This window comes from Fukomys damarensis, unplaced genomic scaffold, assembly GCF_012274545.1.
Source record: "Fukomys damarensis isolate Sample0158 unplaced genomic scaffold, DMR_v1.0_HiC HiC_scaffold_23, whole genome shotgun sequence".
Taxonomy (NCBI): domain Eukaryota; kingdom Metazoa; phylum Chordata; class Mammalia; order Rodentia; family Bathyergidae; genus Fukomys; species Fukomys damarensis.
Window position 1 is genome coordinate 41,873,727 of NW_022900935.1, and position 21,969 is coordinate 41,895,695.

The 21,969-nt window shown below is 53.1% G+C and overlaps 1 protein-coding gene and 1 long non-coding RNA gene across 14 annotated transcripts in view; one reads left to right on the forward strand and one right to left on the reverse strand.

The window, feature by feature from the left end:
• The window catches only part of LOC104864687, a 19,068-nt gene extending 2,699 nt beyond the window's left edge, over positions 1-16,369 (forward strand). Inside the window, exons 2-3 of the long non-coding RNA XR_780967.2 lie at positions 13,925-14,053; positions 14,248-16,369. This is a non-coding gene — a long non-coding RNA (uncharacterized LOC104864687). The remainder of the gene's footprint in view (positions 1-13,924; positions 14,054-14,247) is intronic.
• Camta1 (calmodulin binding transcription activator 1) overlaps positions 1-21,969 on the reverse strand; it is a 696,092-nt gene that overhangs the window by 553,833 nt on the left and 120,290 nt on the right. The window lies entirely within an intron of this gene.

The following is a 21,969-nucleotide window of genomic DNA, read 5'->3' on the forward strand; positions in this document are numbered from 1 at the left end:
TGAGAGTGTTGGGTGCTCCTTGCTGGCGAGGGGCGCGCGACACTTCAGATTCATTAAACACTTTTTCATAAAGGGCCGGCCTCTGGATGTGCTCTGCAGTTAGAGGCCTGCCCAGAGGGCATTTTTGCTATAAGTAGGAGGAAGTAAGCGTGCATCAGAAGAATCCTGAGTGTTGCGTGCTCCTTGCTGGCGAGGTGCGCGCGACACTTCAGATTCATTAAACACTTTTTCATAAAGGGCCGGCCTCTGGATGTGCTCTGCAGTTAGAGGCCTGCCCAGAGGGCATTTTTGCTATAAGATTAGGAGGAAGATTGGGGGTAGTTTTAAAAATATAAAACGCCCTTCTGCGTTGATGTGTCTGCGAACTGTTTAGGAGATTACAATTTCAGAACTTCTGTTTTCTACTTATTCTCAGTCCTCGGTAAAGTCACAGCAAAATGTCACGGACACAATGGCACTGTCTGCTATTTGATTACCTTTTCGTAAAGTGTAGTGCCACAAAGAAGAAATTTCAACACCCCAGCAAAAGAGGTGCCGCTATAAATACTCCCACTCCAGGCACCTACGGTAGCAAAGCATGGAGGGAGTGGTGTGCGGGGACAGAGAGGGGCTGCGCTGTGCATTTCTCCAGGAGCCTCTGTGCATGCGCTGCTCACAACTTTCAGAGACTTCTCATCCCTGCTTTGCACTCACTGACACTCCGATTGCCCCGACTGTGCCAGCAGCAGGGTGACAGAGAGGGAAGCCGCTCTGGAAAGGAAAGGAACCAGAGAGCCTTCGACGCCAATGCCAGTGCCAGCAAGTGAAACTGGGGGTGGAGAGGAGTGGCCAGGCCTAGAAGGAGACGCAACAGCAGGTAGCAACGGTCCTTGCAGCCACACTCCAGGCCTCGGGTCTCTTCTGCTCAGAGGCCACTGTGACCAGAAGTCTAGAGTCACAGTCTTCAGGCCTCCCAGGGGCACCAGGCTCTGTCCCCACTGCCTTTGCCAGGCCCCAAGTGTCCCAGCCTGGTAAGGACACTCTTCACCCCATCACCAGTGCTGGCCTCAACTGCTGCACCTTACTCTTCGGCCTGTTCCCTTGCCTCCGCCAGATTCCGCTTCCCAGATGCTGCTTGCACCACACCGTGGGGGTGGCTTCTCCGTGATATATAAAATGCACACATGTGCACCCCAAACGGCATGGGAGACGCTCCAAGACGACTGAGTGGTATGAAGATCGGAAGATGGAAATCATCCTTTCATGTCCCGACATTCCTAGGAGATTGTTATATACATGTATAACAAAAACAAACAAATTCACAATTTAAAGTAATCTTACAAAGATGGTGAACATATCCTAGGGTGACTGGGGTTAGAAGCAGCAGGAGGGAGGGCCTGAGTGCCATGCGGAGAGGAAGACGTCGGCGGAGACAGGCCGGCTCTGACCGCAGCTCTGGAGGTGGACACAAACCTGGCTGTGACAGGAAGCGGCCCGGAGATACTCACATGCACTGTATCAGCGTCAGGGCCTGGGAGGGGAACCTGGGGCCTCTCTGCACCGTCTCTGCTGCTTCCCGTAATTTTATAAGGATTTCAGAGTAATAACCATAACTTTGGCCTAACTCCGGTGGGCACACCAATGAGGGAGGTGGGGGACAACTAACCTGGGACCCTGCTCTGTCTGCCAGAGGCCACGAAGGCATCCAAGCTTTGTTTTGTGGCACAGGAAGCAGGAGCACCCTTTTATGACCCTTTTTAGTCCCTTTTCTGGTCTAAGGTAGGTGTCTGGAGTATGAGGAGGAAGCTGAGGCAGGGAAAGCCAGAGCAAGCCCACGGGCCCATGGTTTGCACCCCAAAGCCCAGCCAGCCCCACGGCTGCAGCTAATGCCCAAGGCGCCAGTGAGCCCTGCCCCAAGCTGGCAGGTGCCACGTCCTCAGTGTGCAGGGTGACAGACAGCAGCAACTGTGCAGGGCTCCGCCCGGTCGACCCCTCCCTGAGCAGCACCCTGGCCCTGTCTGGCTCCACTCAGGTAGCAGGTCACGGGCTTCCTGCTGCCACCCCCACAAAACACAGACACCAGCTCCTTCCCACCAGACTCCACACTCATCCTGCATCCTAAGCAGCCTGGCAGCACAGCACAAGCTACCACGCCAAAGCATTCGGCTTAGCCGTGGTGCAATGCCACAGAGGCCACACCATGGTCCCTTGTCCCCAGCCACTGTCGCCCTGCTGGATCCCTCACCTCTGCAGGGAGCTCTCTAAAGCCAGACTGGCTACTCTTGCCTGTTCCCCAGCTCGGCAAGATGGAGCAGGCCCTTGGAGACAGCCCAGCTCGCCGGCCGCACCTGCACCAGCTCCACCAGGCAGCTGCTCAGACAGTGGCCCTGGTCGGCCGCACACTCCCAAGCACGTCCCACCCTGCCTTCCGCCCACCCCAACACTCCGCTTTCTATCTGCCCGCTTCACCAGGGCTCCCCCAGTTTGTCCTGCGAATCCATAAAGAGCAAGCATTCCCGCAGGAGTCCTGTTGGCCCACAGGACTGGAGGGGAGCCCTGGACAGGTGCTACCCATTCCCACGTAGATCACACTTATTACTACTGCCTGACCACTGTCTGCACTGCCAAGCATGGCATCTGGCCCTCAGTGGGCACGCCATAATGAGTGACTCTCCGAAGAAGCTGGCGTGGCTTCAGGAGGCCGCACTCTTGGGTGGGGATCTGGGCAGCAACTTAGGCAGCACCTCCACTCGGGGAGCGTGATCTCCCCCTGAGTCCAGAGGAGGGATCAGGCCGGGCCTCCCAGCTTCACTCCTGACTATGCCCCAACCCACAGCACAGCACCCGGCTCCCTCGGGGCTCTCTGGAGGCACAGAACACACCCAGGCACTGTGGAGAGCGGTTTCCTTGGCAGAGGCGCGGGCAGTGGCTGCTCCTGAGGGTGCCATGTAGGCAGGGGAGCTGCTGGTTCCTCAGGTTCCTGGATCTGGGAACAGGGGCAGCGGGCTTGGCAGCAAAGGGAACAAGCTGCTGACAGATCCGTTCGGCAATTTATCGATGCTCTTGGAGTTAATGCATTATTATTAGTTTGCATATTTATAATGTGCCCTCTAGTTATTAACGGTGATATAATGCCAACTGTGAAAACCAAGGGACCTCAGAAATATTTACATAGCAGCATAATTAAGACTAAGAGCTGAGTCACCCAGGGATCACAGTGATTTTCTGGGAGAGAAAAAATAGGGCATCCTGACTCCATCCCTGCTGGAGGCCCCCCTAGATTGGAGCCAGGGAGTAGCCCCCATGCCTCCCCTTCAGCAACTGGGCCTTCCAGGGCCCACACTGTCTGGGAAATACATTACTCTCCCTCCAGCCAAGGTCTCGGCCCTGGCCTTCTAAGCAGTGCCCCCCGCACACACGGCCAGAAATGATGGGGAGCAGGGGGCTGAAGTGGGACACAGCCTCAGGGAGGCCCCAGACACAGTTCTCCTGGCTTTCTCATATTTGTTGCCCAACACCTCCGGCTTCCCCTCAATCCCAAATTCCATTCTCCATCAGAAAACTCGGCTGGGTTCCAACAGGTTCAACCGTGGTTTCTTATGAGTGTCTTCTAAAATAAAAAAGGAAGGAAGTTTTCATCATTTTTGTGGGAAACCCATGATAAATGAAATGCAGCCATGCAGTGGAATATTATTCAGCCATAAAAAGGAGCACAGTTCTGATGTCTGCTACAACACAGAAGGACCCAGAAAACATTATGCAGAGTGACAGCGCCAGTCACAGAGGACCATGTCGTGGGATTCCACTCTCGTGAAACGTCCAGAGGAGCCAACTCTAGAAAGAGCTTAGTGGTCCCTGAGAGCTGGAGAGGATGGGGGTTTCGTGGGGGCTTCAAGGTAAGAGGTTTCTCTCGGAGTGAATGAAAATGTTCCACGGTTGGCTGTGCAGTGGTTTACACAATTCTGTGAACATATGAAAAGCCACTGGATTGTATACTTAAAATGGGTGAACTGTACAGTATGTGAATTATATTGCAATTTAAAACATTAAAACATGCTGGGGTGAGTTTCCTGTGCCTTCTGCTCTGGGCACGCATGGTGGACAGCAGGGCAGCAGGCACCTGGGCCGGTCCAACCCACAGAGCCTGCCCAGCCCTCTCCAAGCCACCCCTCTGTACCCCAGGCTCCGCCCACAGTCCCCACTTGCTCCTGACTTAGGAAGCCACTGCCTCAAGTCCCAGAAAGACCCCCAAGGCTGGAAATCTGCATTCCACAGGACACGGCGCACGGTAACTAATGCCAGACACGCGGCATCGGCTCGCAGTAAATGTCACCCTGTTTGGCTTCTGAAAGGGTCTCTGATATGCAGTTAATGCCGCACGTGGTTCCATCCAGCCTCCATCATGGGCGATATGCAAATGCGGCTTTTGTCACAACTGGCACTAACTCTAATAATTCCCCAAGTGAAAATGTTCCCATAAAAACCACCATAAAAAGTCCCTTATTTTATTGCCAGCTAAGTTTTCTTGACTTGTTGTCAGGACTTTCTCCTCACTGCTGATTAGCTAACAGGTAGCACGTCATTTCTCCTCCTTCTGGAGCCGCCTTGCTTCCCTGGCCACGGCAGCCCAGCCCCCTTGGAGCCACAGGGCCTTATAAACCACGTTTACCTTCCCCAGCGGGCGGCTCTGCTGGTTGCACTCCACAGTCAAATGGAAATATACAAATCAGGCTTATTTATGACAACCTCGGGCCGCTCCTCCTCAGGTTAGAGCTGGCTGTGTGCACACATGCATGCAGGCACACACACACACAGGCGTGTGAACACACAGGTGTACTCACACATGGGCACACACATGCTAGTCTGTGTGCACACACTCACAGCATGCCTCCTTTCCCAAGTGGCTGCCACACACACCCTGTAAGAAAGGGCCGCCTCTCACAGTGTCTGGGTGCAGAAACCCCCTCTTCTATGCCAGTGTCACCATTCACCCAGGGAAGAGTGGACCCCACCTCTGAATCTCAACCTGTGGCCTGAGACCCTTGGAGGGCAGCTTCAAACCAGCCCACAGCAGCAAGAGACAGCTCCTGTCCTCAGCTCTCTGAGAAGGGAAGATGGAAGACAGCGCTGCCTGCAGCACATGGGCACAGAAGCCTCCAGGTCCTCCTTCCAGAAGATTCCTGGTGGCATCCAACAAGCAAAATGCAAATGACTGCTTCTTCCTCCAGAGCCCTGCATGGAGGAGAATGGGTCATTGTCGTGCACCTCAGAGGGATCCCAGCAAAGCGATGTCTGCAAGAGTTTCTTCCTGAACATGCCAAGGAAGCAGGGAGTCTGTCACTTTGCTATCTGTGACCATTCATCTGTGGGGCAAGAGAGTGAGAAACTCAGCCTCCCTGTTATGAAGGGCCTGCCTGGACTTAGCCTGGCAGTGCCTGCTCTAACTGGAAGTGGAGGCAGGCACCACACCGTCCAACAAATTTTTTACCCAAGCAACGAAACTCTCAAGTGAAATGCACAACTGCGATTTCCCAGGCTGTGATAATCTCCACATCCCTGTTGGTGGGGCACCTGAGGCCTTAGCAGGCTGCTCCCACCCAGGTACCCAGGACACTGCTTATGCCACTAGTCCTTGGCTAACTCAGGGGACCTGGAGGATAAACAGGCACCTCAGCTGGCGGGGGGACCCTCCAACCCAGTACACAGGGGAATGCAACCCACATGGGCCAAGGAAGGTTCCCCTTCCCACGAATGTGCTCAAGGACAGCCTCACTTCCTCCTATGCTCCGCCTGGAGGGGACCCTGCCTCCTGACAGGACTGGGGCCCTAGTTTGGGGAGCCCCTTCCCAGATACCAAATATGTGGGAGACCCGTGGACAGGTGGAGCCTGTGCAGGCACCGCCCCACCCCCATTCTCTCCTCCTGGCAGCCGATTCCTTTATGTGGGGCTTTAAAGGTCGTAACCTCGGGCCGCTCCTCCTCAGGTTAGAGCTGGCTGTGTGCACACATGCATGCAGGCACACACACACACAGGCGTGTGAACACACAGGTGTACTCACACATGGGCACACACATGCTAGTCTGTGTGCACACACTCACAGCATGCCTCCTTTCCCAAGTGGCTGCCACACACACCCTGTAAGAAAGGGCCGCCTCTCACAGTGTCTGGGTGCAGAAACCCCCTCTTCTATGCCAGTGTCACCATTCACCCAGGGAAGAGTGGACCCCACCTCTGAATCTCAACCTGTGGCCTGAGACCCTTGGAGGGCAGCTTCAAACCAGCCCACAGCAGCAAGAGACAGCTCCTGTCCTCAGCTCTCTGAGAAGGGAAGATGGAAGACAGCGCTGCCTGCAGCACATGGGCACAGAAGCCTCCAGGTCCTCCTTCCAGAAGATTCCTGGTGGCATCCAACAAGCAAAATGCAAATGACTGCTTCTTCCTCCAGAGCCCTGCATGGAGGAGAATGGGTCATTGTCGTGCACCTCAGAGGGATCCCAGCAAAGCGATGTCTGCAAGAGTTTCTTCCTGAACATGCCAAGGAAGCAGGGAGTCTGTCACTTTGCTATCTGTGACCATTCATCTGTGGGGCAAGAGAGTGAGAAACTCAGCCTCCCTGTTATGAAGGGCCTGCCTGGACTTAGCCTGGCAGTGCCTGCTCTAACTGGAAGTGGAGGCAGGCACCACACCATCCAACAAATTTTTTACCCAAGCAACGAAACTCTCAAGTGAAATGCACAACTGCGATTTCCCAGGCTGTGATAATCTCCACATCCCTGTTGGTGGGGCACCTGAGGCCTTAGCAGGCTGCTCCCACCCAGGTACCCAGGACACTGCTTATGCCACTAGTCCTTGGCTAACTCAGGGGACCTGGAGGATAAACAGGCACCTCAGCTGGCGGGGGGACCCTCCAACCCAGTACACAGGGGAATGCAACCCACATGGGCCAAGGAAGGTTCCCCTTCCCACGAATGTGCTCAAGGACAGCCTCACTTCCTCCTATGCTCCGCCTGGAGGGGACCCTGCCTCCTGACAGGACTGGGGCCCTAGTTTGGGGAGCCCCTTCCCAGATACCAAATATGTGGGAGACCCGTGGACAGGTGGAGCCTGTGCAGGCACCGCCCCACCCCCATTCTCTCCTCCTGGCAGCCGATTCCTTTATGTGGGGCTTTAAAGGTCGTGTTCCCTGTCAGGAGCAACGTCCTACATGACACTTCGGAGGCCCAGGCTCCTCTCAGGCACTGAATCCAAGCACAGCCACCCTGAAGGAAAGGGTCTACAAGTCAGGTTGGCTTTGGACAGAGTGACAGCCTAAGGTGGGTGCTTGGGGTGCAGGTAGGGAAGGAGGGACCAAAGGGGACAGCTGAGGACTAAGGGAGGAAGGACCAAAAGGGAAGGGGCGCAGCCACACAGAGGGCAGAGCCTTGAGGGAGGGGCTGGACCCTACCGGGAAGTGAGAAGGCCCCAGGTGGGTGGGGCCTGCAGGTGGGGACCGGCAACCTCCCCTTCCCCAGGCAACTAGCTTCCCAGAAGGGCCAGCCAACCTTGGCAGGATGGTGAGGCCGCCTCAGAGGAGGATTAGAGGAGGGCGCCCCCACTGGGCAGACTGGGGAGACAGGGGCCTTGCCCTCCCACTCCCGTGGAACTGTGCACCCGCGTATCAGAATCGGGCCATGCTTGTGCATTGGGTAAATCGAGGCCATGTCCTGCCCACCACCTGCGGGCGCCCAGGATCTGGCCCGGAGCAGAGAGCAGAAGACGCCCACCCTCCCCCTCCTGAACAGGGGGCGTCACTGCAGCCCACCAGGGACCTCCGGCCTGACCCCGCCTTCTCCTGTCTTAGAGGCTGGGGCCTTTCAGGTGTACCTAGCTTCCACACACCCAAGTGAGCCCCGCGGTATTTATGTCCTTTGGAGGCTGAGAATGAATGGGCTTGGATCAATCCAATCAATCCCCTCAAAATGTTAAAAACCTAAGAAAGGTCACTGCCAGTGAATATTCCTTTCAGAGGCATCGCAGCCCTCTCCAATGGTCTCCAGAACTATGAGCTAAAGAGCCAGAAGCGAGAGCCTGGCCCTTACACCTTCAGCCCACAGCACAGGGCACAGGGCACAAGGCAATGACCCCGGCGGGCAGGCACAGGCACTGACTGCCCTGAGTCACTGCAGTATCATGCAGGTGACCGGCCCCAGGCCAGGTCGCCAGAGTGGAGAGACATGAGGAGCACACTGAAGACCAGCTCTGTGCCACGACAGAATCCTTTTTTGCTTAATTTAGCTGGAGTCCATTTGGGCAGCTTATAACAAAGGGACCATAACTGCAGCACAGCCTGAGCACTTTTTCCAAACCTCTCTAAATTCAGACAACTTAGGGAAAAAAGAACAGTGAAATGAGAAAATTCCAGAAACTCCCCGCCGAGTACAGAGCAGTAGCTACGATTGGAAGCCCATCTACCAGATGGCTTGGAGCAGATGTTTCTACTCCAGTGGTCTCCATGAGAGAGCTCAGCTTACCAGCTGTAGAATACTGAGGCCTCTCTGGGCCTTGATTTCCCCACCTGTGAAATGGAAATGTGAAAACCAACCGATCTCACAGGGTCCTTCCAAAACCCGAGTAGGTGGTAGATGTAAAGAGCCCATGGGAGACCACACTTCCCAAGGGCTCTATGGCTGGCACACCCAGTCACACACCAGCTCCACCCTTCTGTGGGCATCATTTATTTACTGGGTCCCTGCAGTAGGCACAGCGATGCCCCAGGCCTGGTGACACAAAGGCTCCAAGGCCTCGGCCCTCGGAAGTCCCCATCTGGCTGGAGAGACGGACTTGTAAACACATAAATCCTTTGGCTTCCGATGTGATAAGACTATTCTGGAGGTGGCCACAGAGCACCGGGGGAGCACAGGGGAGGCGAGATTAATTTTGCTTCAGGGCTTGGGAGTCTTTGCAGAGGAGGTGACATTTGAGCTGGACTTTGAAAGACGAGCTCTCCACAGAACTAAATCTGGACCCAGTGCCTACAGAGTCAGCCTCAAAAATCAATCCTGCCACTGGAGGTGGGGCAGCCGGGCCCAGACTACCTCCCAAACAGCTCCCTGCCCCCAGGGTGTGTAGTTTTGCCATTGAGGGTGCCCAGGCTCTCCCTAGAGAGCCAGCCAAGATTTCCCAGGCACCTCAACATCGTCCTGCTGCTGCTCGCACCCAGCCTCACAGCTCTGGGTTCCCAGCAGACTCCCCTGGTCTCTGTGCCTTGAATGCAACTTGCATTTTCTTCCTCTAAGAAAAAGAAAATCATGCTTGCTTTTAAATTACATCCACCCTTTGCAGAATTCTCTGCAGACCTCAGGAGAGAAGAGCAACAGTCACCAGCGAAGGGTCCTCCTGGCTCTGCTGCCAGGCAAGGTGACCTGGAGCTGGTGATTCAATTTCCTGTGCCTCAATTTCCTCATCTGTACAGTGGAGGAAGCAGGGCTATGGGGCTGGAGTGATTGACAGAGGCAGTGTTTTCAGAATAGGACCAGGCACTTAGTGGCATCTGCTGAGTGCTGGTACCTGTGGGTGTCCTTACCCCAAGACTCTCTTCTCTGGTCATTAGACCTGAGCCCTCTGCGATTAATTAATACAGGGATCTGCAGGAGGCCAGAGCTGCATGTGAATCCCGGCTCAGCCAGCAAGCGACTGAACCTCTCCAGGACCCCCAGGACAGAACAGACAGGGCTGTGCAGACAAGCACGAAGCAACGGAGTCATGTGACTGGTACCTGCTAGGCAGGACAGACCTAGTAGGCAGCAGCTACTTTTATCAAAAACAGTGGCTTTCCTGGCACTCAGGCCTCCTCCCACCTGGGGTGAACCTCTCTGGCACTGGTATCCCCGCCCTGCCTGGACCCAGCTCTCTGCTAAGCACCTGGAAACACTGACAACCTGACTCTGTTGTCTCATGACTGCTCTGAGCAGTAGCTTCATCCAGCCTGGGGTGGAAAGATGAGCAGTGGTGCCCAAGACCACTGTTTCCCTGCAGACCCCACCACAAGCCCCCTGTGCTATGGGAGACCTGCCAGGAAGCCTTGCCTGCCCCAGCCTCCCCACACCCACTCTGGTCTCCCGTCAGTGTCATCCGAACTGCTCATTCAGGACGATTCTGTCCGGGTCTTCTGGAGCACTCTGTGTACAAATCTGTGACTTCCCCCAGACATCTATGACTTTTTTTCAACACAGACTGAGCTGAGCCGTGGACGAACATGTTTTTAGGACACTCTGCAGAATTGCTGATGTTATTTTTGAATCATTGGCGGCAAGGACTCTGCCAAAATACTCAAGGTCAAGAGACCAGCATGGTTCTAGGCAATCTGTACCTCTTAAAACAGTGACAAATATGTTATTTAATTTTAATGAGCTTTTTTGCATCTCAAATCTAATTACAGCATTATCAAGTACTGCTTTGAACTGCAGGTGGCTTCTCATTACGTGTGCGAAGCCTGCCATGAGCATTTTTCGTGAATACTAATAACTGCTTAATTTTACTATCCATTTTTTAAAAAAATAAAAACTTTCAGCAACTTAGAAGGCTGGGCTTGACAAAGCATCTGTGGAGGGTGAGCCACACAGCAACGCAGCTTAATTAAAAAAAATAAATACTGTATGTGGCCACCCGGAAGGATGACAGCTCAGGAAACCACGGAGGGCGGTGGACTGGGACTGCAGACTCACCTGGCGCACTTCCTGGAGGCTGTGTTTCATGGCAGGCTTATGGCTTCACATTCAAATTTCCCAATTTGCTTGCAGTTCAGAGAGAATGGTTCCGTCAACAGATTTTCTGGGTGACAGACTTCAGTAATAGGCCTGGAGCGAGAGGTCCCTGGGGACACGCTCTGGAAGCCTGTCGTGTGGACAGGTCCGGGGAGAAGCTGTGTGAGAAAGAGTCCAGCTGCCTCCCACCTAGGCTGGGTGGGGGAGGAGGGATGCAGCCACAGCTTAGCCACTGCCGTGGGTGAAAAGCATGGTGAAAGCCGTTAAAACCCACAGCCAGGAGCCCTCTCTGGAGGGTTGGCACAGTGTCTGGGGTTAGTGTGTGCTGCTTTATTTTGACAGTTGTTGAGGTTGAACTTTTTCTTTGGCTGGTCAGCTTCCTGAGTGGCACCTTCCCCAGGCAGAGGGTCTGGGAGGGAAAAGTTGCTGTTATAGTTTAGATCTAAAACGCTCCCCCTAAGGCTCATGTGTGTGGAACATGATTAGATCATGGGGAGCTATGTTTGCGGGGGGTTCATCCTCAATGAGCTCAGGTAAATGTGCTGTTAAGAGATGGGATCTGCTTGGAGGCGGTCACTGGGGGCAGCACCTGGAGGTTTGTCCCTGTCCGCAGCTCCTCCTTTCTTTCTCTGCTTCCTGACTGCCCTGGGGTGAGCAGCTCTCCTCCCCCAGGCTCTTCTGCCCTGCTGGTTCTGCCTTGGAGCCAGCCAACCATGGACTGAGCCCTCTAAAAACCACAAGACAAAACAAACTGCTTCTCCTTTAAAGTGCAGGTGTGGGGTATTGCATCTTAGCAACAAGAGAGCAGCTGATACAGTTGCGCGCTTGTCTTTTCATTCAGGAAGATCCCTGCACAGTGTGTGATGCATGGTGTGCATCTGCTCCTAGGTTTTGTCCCCACATGTGCATGCCCCATCTCTGATTTGGAGCTCCTGGAAAACACAAGTGACACCCAAAGCTGTCCCCTGCACAGTGAGGCCAGGCTGTTGATCTAGCTGCCCCTCCTTTTCTGACCCGCCCCCATATGCTATGGCTTTGATCTTAAATGCTCCCAAAGGACCATACGTAAAGACTTGGTCACCAGCCTGTGGCACCTTTGGGAGCGGTGGATCCTCTAGGAGGCAGAACCTAACGAAGGGAAGTTAGGTCACTAGGGGCATGCCCTGGAGGGGGTTCTGGAGCCCCGCCCCTTCCTGTCCTTGTTTCTCAGTCACTGAAGTGAGCGGCGTCCTCCATCACACACTCTGCCATGATGGTGCCATTTTGTACAGCCCCAAAGCAGCAGGGCCAAGCGTCGTGGACTGAAACCTCTGGAACCGTGAGCAAAGAAAAACCTTTCCTCTTGGGGTTGATTTGTTTCAGATGTTTTGTCACAGTGTAGGGAAACTGACCCACACACACAGACCAGCTCTGCTTCCTTCCTCAGGTCAGAGCCCTGCCTGTGCCTCACTCAGAGGGCACAAGGCCATGCTGGCCCAAGATCCTGCTCTCCACCTGCTTGTGCTCAGCAGAAAAGAGGCCCCCCAAACATGTCCAGCCTGATCCTCAGAATCTGTCCCATGGTGCCGTGATTGATGTGATTGGAGTGCATACACCTGGGGCCCCAGTGTAGCCACCCTAGGAGGCCATGGGACCCTTAAGAGGTGGGGCCTGGCGCGAGGTAATCAACTCAGGGGTGCTGCCCTGGGAAGACACTGATTCAGGTGTCAGGGAGCAAGTTAGCTGTCCTCAGGAGAGCAAGTTGCTATAAAAGGGGAAATCTGGCCAGCCCTGCTCTCTGGCTTCCAGTCTCAGCACTTGCTCTCTCCCACTTGCATATACTCCTCCCACAATATCACCTGCCAATACTGACCCAGCCAGGGGGGGTCCCTCACCAGAGCCAGAGTCATGCTGCTTGGACTGCAGCCTCCAAACCTGTGAGTTAAATAAACCTCTTTTCTCTATAAAATATCCAGCCTCAGGTGTTTTGTCCTAGCAGTGGAAAACTAATAATATGTGGCAAAAGGGAATTAAAATTGCAGGTGCAATTAAGGTAGGTGAGCAGCTGATGTTGAGATGGAAAAGATTGTTCAGGTACAACCAATGGAATCCCATGGGTCCTTAAAAATGGACTAGAAAGAAGGGACAGAAGTAAGTCAAAGAAATAGGATGTGAGAGGGACTTGCTCTGCCTTTGGCCTGTTTGAAATTAGCAAATGGGCCATGAGCCAAGGGATGCAGGTGGCTCTGGAGCTGGAAAGGCCAGGGAATGTTCTCTCCCCCAAGCCCATAAAGGAACACAGCCCCACAACACCTTAATTTTAGCCCAGTGAGGTTCGTGTCAGCCTTCTGTAATAAACTTGTGGGTTTAAGCCACTGAGTCTAGAAATGTGCGTGGCAGTAACAGGAAGGGAATAAGGAAGTGAATTTGCAGCTGAGAGCCCATCTGGAGGCCGAGGGCAGGGCTTCCCTGACAACATCACCATCAGATTAGCAGCTGAATTCAGAGCGGGCTGGGGTCAGACTATTTCTAACAACCTGCCGGTATCCACCCTCCTCCTTAGATTGGTGGCGTAAAGCATGCTCTCCAGACAGCAAGCCTGAGGCCCCCGTCATCCCTCACCGGGTCACGTGGTCTTACAAGTCCCAGGCCCTGCCTGTGCATTCTGTCTCTTAGGATGCTGGTGGCCTAAGAGTGACCACGCTGCCGGCCCCTCCAGGAGGACTCAGCTCCCCTGGGCTCCACAGAGGCTGCACCAGCCTGGCTGCTCCTATGAACCACCTCCCCCACACCGGCTTCTTGCTGGCCACATCCCACAGGGCTCAGAGCGGGGCTACACCTGAAGGCAGAGGGTATCCTCCCTGCGTCAGCCTGTCAAAGGGCTGCTGTGCTCCTCTGGCCCCACAGACGGTGGAAGTTAATGGGCCAACACCGAGGCCTTTGTTTTTATAAGAGAACAAGTGGTTTATGACAAAGAACAAAGTTTCCTTCTTTAGGAGGCCAGCCTTGGTGTACCCCCCCCAGCCCATTAAGCCTAGTTATCTCTTACACAACACAGCCACACAGGTACCGCTGCCACAGACAAGTTCATTGAAGAGAATTTATAGCCTAATTGTGCAGCTGTTGCCTTCTGAGTCAGTTTTAAGAGATTGTTACACAAGCAGTGTCATAATTTAGTCATGTTTTCATCTCACAACTATACTGTAATTACTGTTGTTAACAGTGAATGGTAAACAAGAGAGTGAAGAGGACCAGCCAGAGAGTGCTAACAAACCCCAGAGCAAGCGGGCGGGTGACACTGGCACCCTGTGGACCTGCCAGCCTCCGGGCTGACTGTGAACTTCAGCACACGGTATGTACCTGCGTAGCCACCGGGTGAGCACTGCACCCCAAATCCCAGGCAGACCCAGGCCTGCTGCTTCATTCTACTTCCACCCAGGACCAGGAGGGGACAGAATCCGGGAGGGTCGGGACTCGGGAGTGGCAAGCGCTAAGCAGCATGCCCGAGCAGAGGAGACATTCAGAGCACGTCTGTGCTGTATGCAGGAGGAGGCCCTGCAGCGCCACTGGAGCAGAATGCACAGGAAACTGCTGCAAAGGAGCTTCCGGCAGCCACAGGAACAGCCAAGCCTGCCCCCACACCCACTGCCCCCAGCTGTTGGCCGCAGGAGAAATGGCAGACCCAGCAGTGCAGGCCTGGGACGGCTTCCTGCTCCACTGCTAACACAGCAACGGTGTCCACATCTGGTCACAGCTGCACACCTGTGAGCCGACATCACGCCTGATGGCAGCAAGGGGCTGGCACAGAGATGTGGTCTGGGCAGAGTCTGCTCGACAGTCACAACATCACAGAGCAGTCCTCCGGGCCACCATGTCCCACAGTATCCTAAACCAGGAGGTTCGGGTGCCTTTGCTGCCCCCAGTGTGTAGGAAAGGTAAGTAACATAACCAGAGCCACCAGTCCAGAACTCTGCCCAGGTCTAACAGACCCTAGGTCCCTGGCTCCAACCCTCTTGCTGGCTGAGGTATTTGGTGCCTTTGTGTGCCTTTGGCCCCAGGGCAGAGGAGGCGTGGAGGGGACAAGAAAAGAAGGGAAGAGATGAGGTGGCCTGTCACCATCTGCTCAGAGATCCCTGCCCCCCAAACCTCGCCTCCACCCATCCAAAGCCACAGGCTAGCAGAGGAAGGTGATTAGGGAAGGTCCAAATGCGGTGGCTAACAAGGCTGGAAGACCCATTTCCAAAGTGCCCAAACCATAGAGAAAAATTGAAGGTCTGGAGACAACAATCAATAAACTCGAAGCTCTTCTAATGGAGAAGAATAAAGACGATGAAGTGACGAGAAATCAAAACACTGACCCAGAAAACAGGCACAGGCACAGAAAGGTCAGGGTGGTCCAGAGAAGAGGAGGGCAGCAGCAACCAGGAAGAGACTTCCGGTCACAGGCAAGGAGAGGGCAGGAGTGAGGCAAGTGGCAGAGGAGCCCTGGCACGCAGCAATGAACACCAGCTTGCACTGCCCCCTTCCCAGCTTCCAGGGCCCAGTGAGCAGGTGGCTTAACCTCTCTGACAGAGTGGCCACAGAGGCAAACTCAGGGCCTGAGAGGTGGATTTGGATAATGAAATATAGGCATGTGTGGGCCAAATGGGATAGTGCCATGGATAAAAAGAAGGCCTATGGTGACAAGACAGAAGCCACGGAAGTTCCTCCTGCCCGGGCCCCAGCTTGGACTTGAGCAGTCTAATCTGCACTGGCACCAAGTGCCCGGCTGGGTGCCCCCTGTGGGGAGATCCCCCGGCCTCCCTCCACAAAGGCCCTGAATCCCCACACACACGCCAGGCACCTCTGCACTGTCCAGGGGCCACGTTAGGAAAGCCACAACATGGGACCCACTCCCCAAGACTGGCAGACAAAAGAGACTGAAGCTTTTCAGGAAATGATGAGAGAACGGAAAGTCACAAACAGCTATGTGACTGACTGGAGGTCAGAGCCCTGGCTGTGACAGCATCATCCCCGCCTAAGCCTCCCTCCCACCCCAAGGACCCAACCTCGCCACTGCGGCCCTCAGGGTCGGCAGCCCTGGCGCTGGAACCAGAGCCTCTCAGGGCTGAGGGACGGCAGCTCCTCCCGCAGAAGCTAACCCATAACTTCACGGACTTTCACATCATCGCTAGGTTTTATGCCAGTGTAATGCTCAGCCATTTTACGTGGGCTTATGTGCAGTGTGTATCAAAAAGCTCATTAAAAAAGAGAGGGAAAAATGGAGTGAGCATTGTTTTTGAAAGGCCCTTAACAGACTATAAAGTGCAGTGACTTTCATCCCCTGGGGCTTTCCCATCTTGAATCAGAGAGTTCCTCAGCCAAAGCAGCCTGTGGGCACGGGAGGTGGCAGGAAGTAGGAAGTGGTACCCTAGGGAGCAACCCCCCTGAGAGAAAGGGGGGCACTTGAGGCTGGGTGCAATCTGGTCCCCAAGCATAAAGCGCCCACAGAGTTGGCAAGGACCCTTGTCCGGGACACATGCAGAGGGCCAGTCGGATGTGAAGGACACAGCCCTCCAGGGTCCTGGCTACATTCCCCAGGTCGGACCCTGACCCTCATGCTTCTCTGGGCCTCCGCACAGTTCCCAGGGCCAGCGCCCAGCATGGAGAGAGGGAACACTCTCCACAGCTTCTAGAATCTTTTCCGCCTCTCAGGCTGGGCTGGGTTCCAGGAGTGGAATCTATACTGAATTCCTCTAAGCTACAACAGGGAGGGAGATAAGGAGAGGACAGCCACAGGACGGATTATTAGGCAAACATTAAAAATCATGTTTGCAAAGAATATTTAATAACTAGGAGAAATGCTCACAATATGTTGTTAAATGAAAACGTAAGCTATGACCTGAATGTTATGAAACACAGTGAAACAAGCACATGCCTTGCTGCATGGAATAGGGGCAGAGGAAAGAGACCTCGGCATCACCGGCGGTAACCTCTGGGGGGTAAGAGTTGTGGCCCGTTCCCATTCCAAATTCTCCACAGTGAAGAACTGTCTTCACTATTGGAATTCATTGTGTTAAAATATATTAAGTACTTGGTAATATTTCTTCCCAAAGAAAATGCTTCACTGTTGTATCCCAGTTGGTGCCAGCAGCACCTAAACAAGTATTGTTATCCCTTGCTAAACAAACTGTCACCACAGCTAGGAGGCACCAGTGCGGCCAGACCCTCCATGAAAGGACCTCACACTGATGTGGCGCTCACAGTCTGCACCTCACAGGTGCGCCCTGGCTCCCCTCACAGCTGAACTGCACTTGACAGCTCCACCCACGCAAGTCACCCAGCAGACGACAGCACAGCACGCACAGCAAAGCTCCTGGCCGTACTGTACTTGACGGTCTGCTTGGCCTCCCAGGCCGACAACAGGCGATTCCCAGGCCAGGCCAGTGCTCTCTGCTCCAGCCAGGGGTTCTGGGGAGCCTTGGGCAAGCGCCACAGCAGCCCTGTGAGGTGGATGATAGAGACAGCTGGGCTCAGAGAAGCTGAGAGACTGGCTACAGCCACACTCGAGGCAGGGGAAGCCAGCAAGAGTGAATGGGTGAGGAAGCCCTGCTGGCCTTGGTCTGGACCCTACCCTGTGGCCTCCCCAGCAGCAGGTGAAGACCCCACTTTCACTGTGACTCCCCACCCCCTACTCTGTGACCCCACGAGAAAGAAGGAATAAGCACAAGCATGTTTCCCACCTCTGGGGCCCAGAGGGGTATGCTCCAGGGGCCATGACAGGGTGTCTGTGGGTCCTGTAGGGATTCCTTGCCCCAAATCAGCTACAGAAAGTTTATTTGCAGCTCCCGGAAACCTCAAGGAAAAGCAAAGTAAAGACAGCTGCGCAGCCTCCTGCACTGCTCCAGGCAGAGGCCATGCCCCACAGTAGCCTCCCCACCCACAAGATGGCAGGGATGCCGCCGCGAAGACACCCTGTCCTACCTCTCCCTGGCCAAGGTCCTCTCTCAGGACATGATCATCTCTCAGGACATGAGGCAGCAGGGCACCCTCTGTAGCACCAAGGCTGCATGGGGCTGGGGGACATCCTTCTGACCCGTGAGTTATGAAGGAGGGCGACCCTTCCAGCTGAAGCATGTAACAGCCAGTGCAGGGCCTCAGGGCTTCATGGTAAACATGAGGCAGCAGTGAAACATCACCTCTTCCGTTTGAAGCTACTGAGCCTTGGGGACTCTTGTTCCCATGGTCCATTCTGAGATGCAGCTTTGAGAAGAAGCTGGCACTGTAGGCATCTGGGATCCTTTTTCACCATTCAGTACCAATACCGTCAGGCCTGGATGCCAAGGGAGCAACCCGCTACCTGTAATTTAATCTCACAACTAAAGAATAGCATCCAGATAGGGGCTGGCAAGTGACTCTGTGGTAGAGCCCTCAAGACCCTCGCCCTGGAGAGATCTCGACTGGAGTCGATGGAGCCAGGCACTGGAGTCAGACATCTGCTCTTTCTCTTATAGCTTACCCATCCCAACCAGCTCATCTTCAAAAGAAGACACCGGGCTGTGGAGTCACCCCCAGAGCGATACACCAGCGGACTCGGGGCTCCACGTGGGTCCCAGGACACCCAAGGGTGGATGAGTCTTTGGGTTGGACTCTGCTGGCAGGTTCTCGGCTCAGCCCTGGCGAGTACCTCTTGGATGCTGAGTGGGGGTCTTATCTCTCTCTCCAGGGGCAGGGACAGGGTTGGCACAGGGTAGCAGCACCCAGGAAGGGATTGGCCCTGTCCTGCTTCCACACCACCCTGCACATCCTTGTTCTGCACACTAGGCTAACACTGGAGGAACCCAAGCCCATGGAGGTCATGGGCTCCTCCAACACCTCGGTAGCGTGTGTGTGTGTGTGTGTGTGTGTGGTGGTGGGAATGGAACCCAGACCTTGCACATTGGTGGGTGCACTGGCCCACCAGAGCCTTTCTACAGCACCTCAGGGCCCTGCCTTCGGGGAGTCTGCAATCTCAGGCAAAATACTGGCTCTTCAGGTGGCCTGGGCAATAAAGTCACAGAGACCTCATTGTCTTCCCAGAACTTTCAGCCCCAGCATCAGCTTTGAGGTCTGAGAAGTGGGGGGGTCATCTGTGTGTGTCTGCTCCAGTGGTTTCTGAGGTGCCCAAAGCAGAGCCACCCGTGGTGACACCAGAAAAGGCTGCAGTTCCCGCGTAGGACCTGGATGGCAACTCTGAAATCCCAGCAGTTCAAGGACCCTCACAGGGACCCTCCTTCCTGACCCCATTTTCCCCAGGAGTCAGCAGATACAAGGTCTGAAACGGGAACAATTTAGTCTCTTTCAATTAATCATCTGTTCTAAAGATGACGTCTCAGAGTGGATTTGTGACAAGGACTGGATTACTCAGACTTATCCTGGAAAAGGCAGGAGTCTGTGTGAACAGGTCTCTCCCTCAGCAGATGGTCCCCTTCTCCGCATCTCCCTGGATGATTATCCTGCCTCTCAAGGCAGCGGCAAAACCAAAATGGGGGTGACACAGGACGAGGCACCTGTCAGGGAGCCACAGCACCTTTCAGGGAGCAACGGCACCTACCGGCGCGGGCTGGCCTTCTGGGAACCATTCCTGCTGCATTTTTGTTTCCTTCTAATGAATGTCCTTAATCACTTCTAGCCTGTGGTGCAGGGAAAGCAGGTAGACTTTGGGGGTCAAACGCTGGGTCCGAGGGGAGATCCTGCCATTTATGAGCCGTATGTTGGAGCACTTCACTTAACCTCCTAAGCATCAGCTTTCTGAACTGTAGCAAGAGGAGAAGAGTGTTGTAGGAGGACAAAGATGCTGCATGTAAATTGTCAGCATAGTGCCACGTATTTGTTAGGTCCCAACTCACATGACGTCCCAACCCGCCCCGCCGAGCCAGCATCTCCCAGAGCCAGGCTCGTTGAAGGCCACTTCCTCGGGGGTGAAATGGGGACTGAAAGACACATCCTCCCCACCTGACCCAGTCACTGAGAGGATTGGACACTGCACAAAGAGGCCCACACAGCACATACGAGAGTGAGACTGTCTCACTCTCACTGTGCATGTCCGTACAGGGGCCCGCAGCTATGTAGACAGCGCGGTGCAGCCAACCAGATTGTCCTAACTCGTCAGTGAGCCTTTAACTGTCCTCGGCCCAGCTGCCTGGTACCCCCCCAAGTCCCCGTGCATACAGAGACGGCACAGCCTAGCGAAAGGCATTCCACAAGTACACTGACTGTACATGGCAGTTGTGGGCTGGACACACAGCTAGGTGTCCTCAGGCAACTTCTATGCTTCTCTAAGCCTCAGTCTGCTGACCTGTAAGTTGGGAGTAAAAATGATAATTGTTGAGGAGATGTGAGAATTTGCTCATATTCACTTATTCCTTCCCTCCAACACTGCACTGGAGATTCTATCCAGGTCAGAAGGCAAGGAAAAGAAAATTCACCCAGACTGGAAAGGAAGAAGGAAAACTACCTTAATATACAAATGAGATGATCCTATACATTGAAAATCCTAAGGAATTCATAAAGGCACTACTAAACTGATAAGTTCAGCAAGTTTGCAGGAGTCAAGATCAATAGACAAAAATCAATTACATTTGTAATGAACAATGCTGAAAATTAAATTAAGAAAATTCCATTTGTAATAGCTTCAAGAGGATAAAATACTTAGAAAAATGTAATGAAAGACCTATAAAACTTTGAAAACTACATAATATCATTGAAAGAAATTAAAGAAGATCTAAATAAGTAAAAAGACATCCCATGCTCATGGATTAAAAGACTTAATATTGTTAAGGTGACAATACTTCTCCAATTGAGCTATAAATTCAATATAATCCTTATCAAAATTCCAGCTGGCTTCTTGGCAGAAACTGACAAGCTGTTTCTAAAGTCCATATGGAAATACATGGGGTTTTGGAAAGCCAAAATAATCTGGAGAAAGCAAAACACAGTTGGAGGACTCACATTTTCCAACTCCAAAATTGAGTACAAAGCTACAGTAATCAAGACAATGTAATTCTAGTGTAAAGGTAGACATGTAGATCAATGGAATGGAGCATTCAGAAATACATCCTCACACTTAGAATCAGCTGACTTACAAAAAGGTTTCCAAGACAGCTCAGGAGAAAGAATAGTCTTTTCGACAAGTACTGCAGATGGGAGTGGATGTCCGTGTGCAAAAGAATGGAGGTGGACCCCTCCCTCACAACATCTACAGAAATTAAGTCAAGATGGATCAAAGATAGAAGAGCTACAGCTATAAAACTCTTAGGCAGGGCCAGGGACTTAGCTCAGTGGTGCCACTGCCTGCCTTGCAAGCACAAGGTCCTGAGATGGATCCCCAGTACCAAAAAAAAAACTCTTAGGCAAAAATATAGGAGTGAGTCCTTGTGACCTTGGGTTAGGTGGTAATTTCTAGGATACAAAACAATACAAACTGGACACCATCAAAGTTTAAAACTTTTATGCCTCAAAGGACACCATGAAGAAACTGAAACCACAGAAGAAAATAAGGGCCTTGTATCTACAATATATAAAGAACTCTTACAGCTGAATACTAAAAAGACAAGGCATTTTTAAGTGAGCAAAGGAAATGATGTCAAAACTATATATATACAAGACCAGCAATTTGACTCATAAGTATACCCACCTAAAAGAACTGAAAACATGTTCCCATGGAAGGGCTTATACAGGATTGGCCACAGCAGCCGGACTCACAATAGCCAAACAGTTGTATTTGGGAAACAATCCAAATGCCCACCAACCAGTAAACAGAATGTGGCTCATCCATACAATGGAATGCTCTTCAGCAATAAAGGGATTGGGGTAGTGATGGTGTTCAGACAAGCCTGAAATACCCTATCCGAAGTGGGAGAAGCCAATCATAAACCCACATATATTACGTGACTCCATGTGTATGAAATATCCAGAGTGGGCAAATCTAGACAGAGAAGAGACATGATGGTTGCCTAGGACTGGAGAGGTTGGGGAGCGGCAGCTCTTTTGGGGATTATGAAAATATTCAAAGATCAGTTGTGCTGAAAGCTGCACAATTCTGTGAATATACTAAGCTGACGGAACTGTACAGTCTAATGGGTAAACTGTACTCCATATGAATTATATCACAATAAAGCTGTTATCAAAAAAGATTCATTTGTCCTTGCGACAAGTATTTATTGAATATTCTGTACCCCAAAACTGACATATGTACACAGGATACATCAGTGAACAAGAGATTTCTGCCCTCTAAGAGCAGGAGACAGA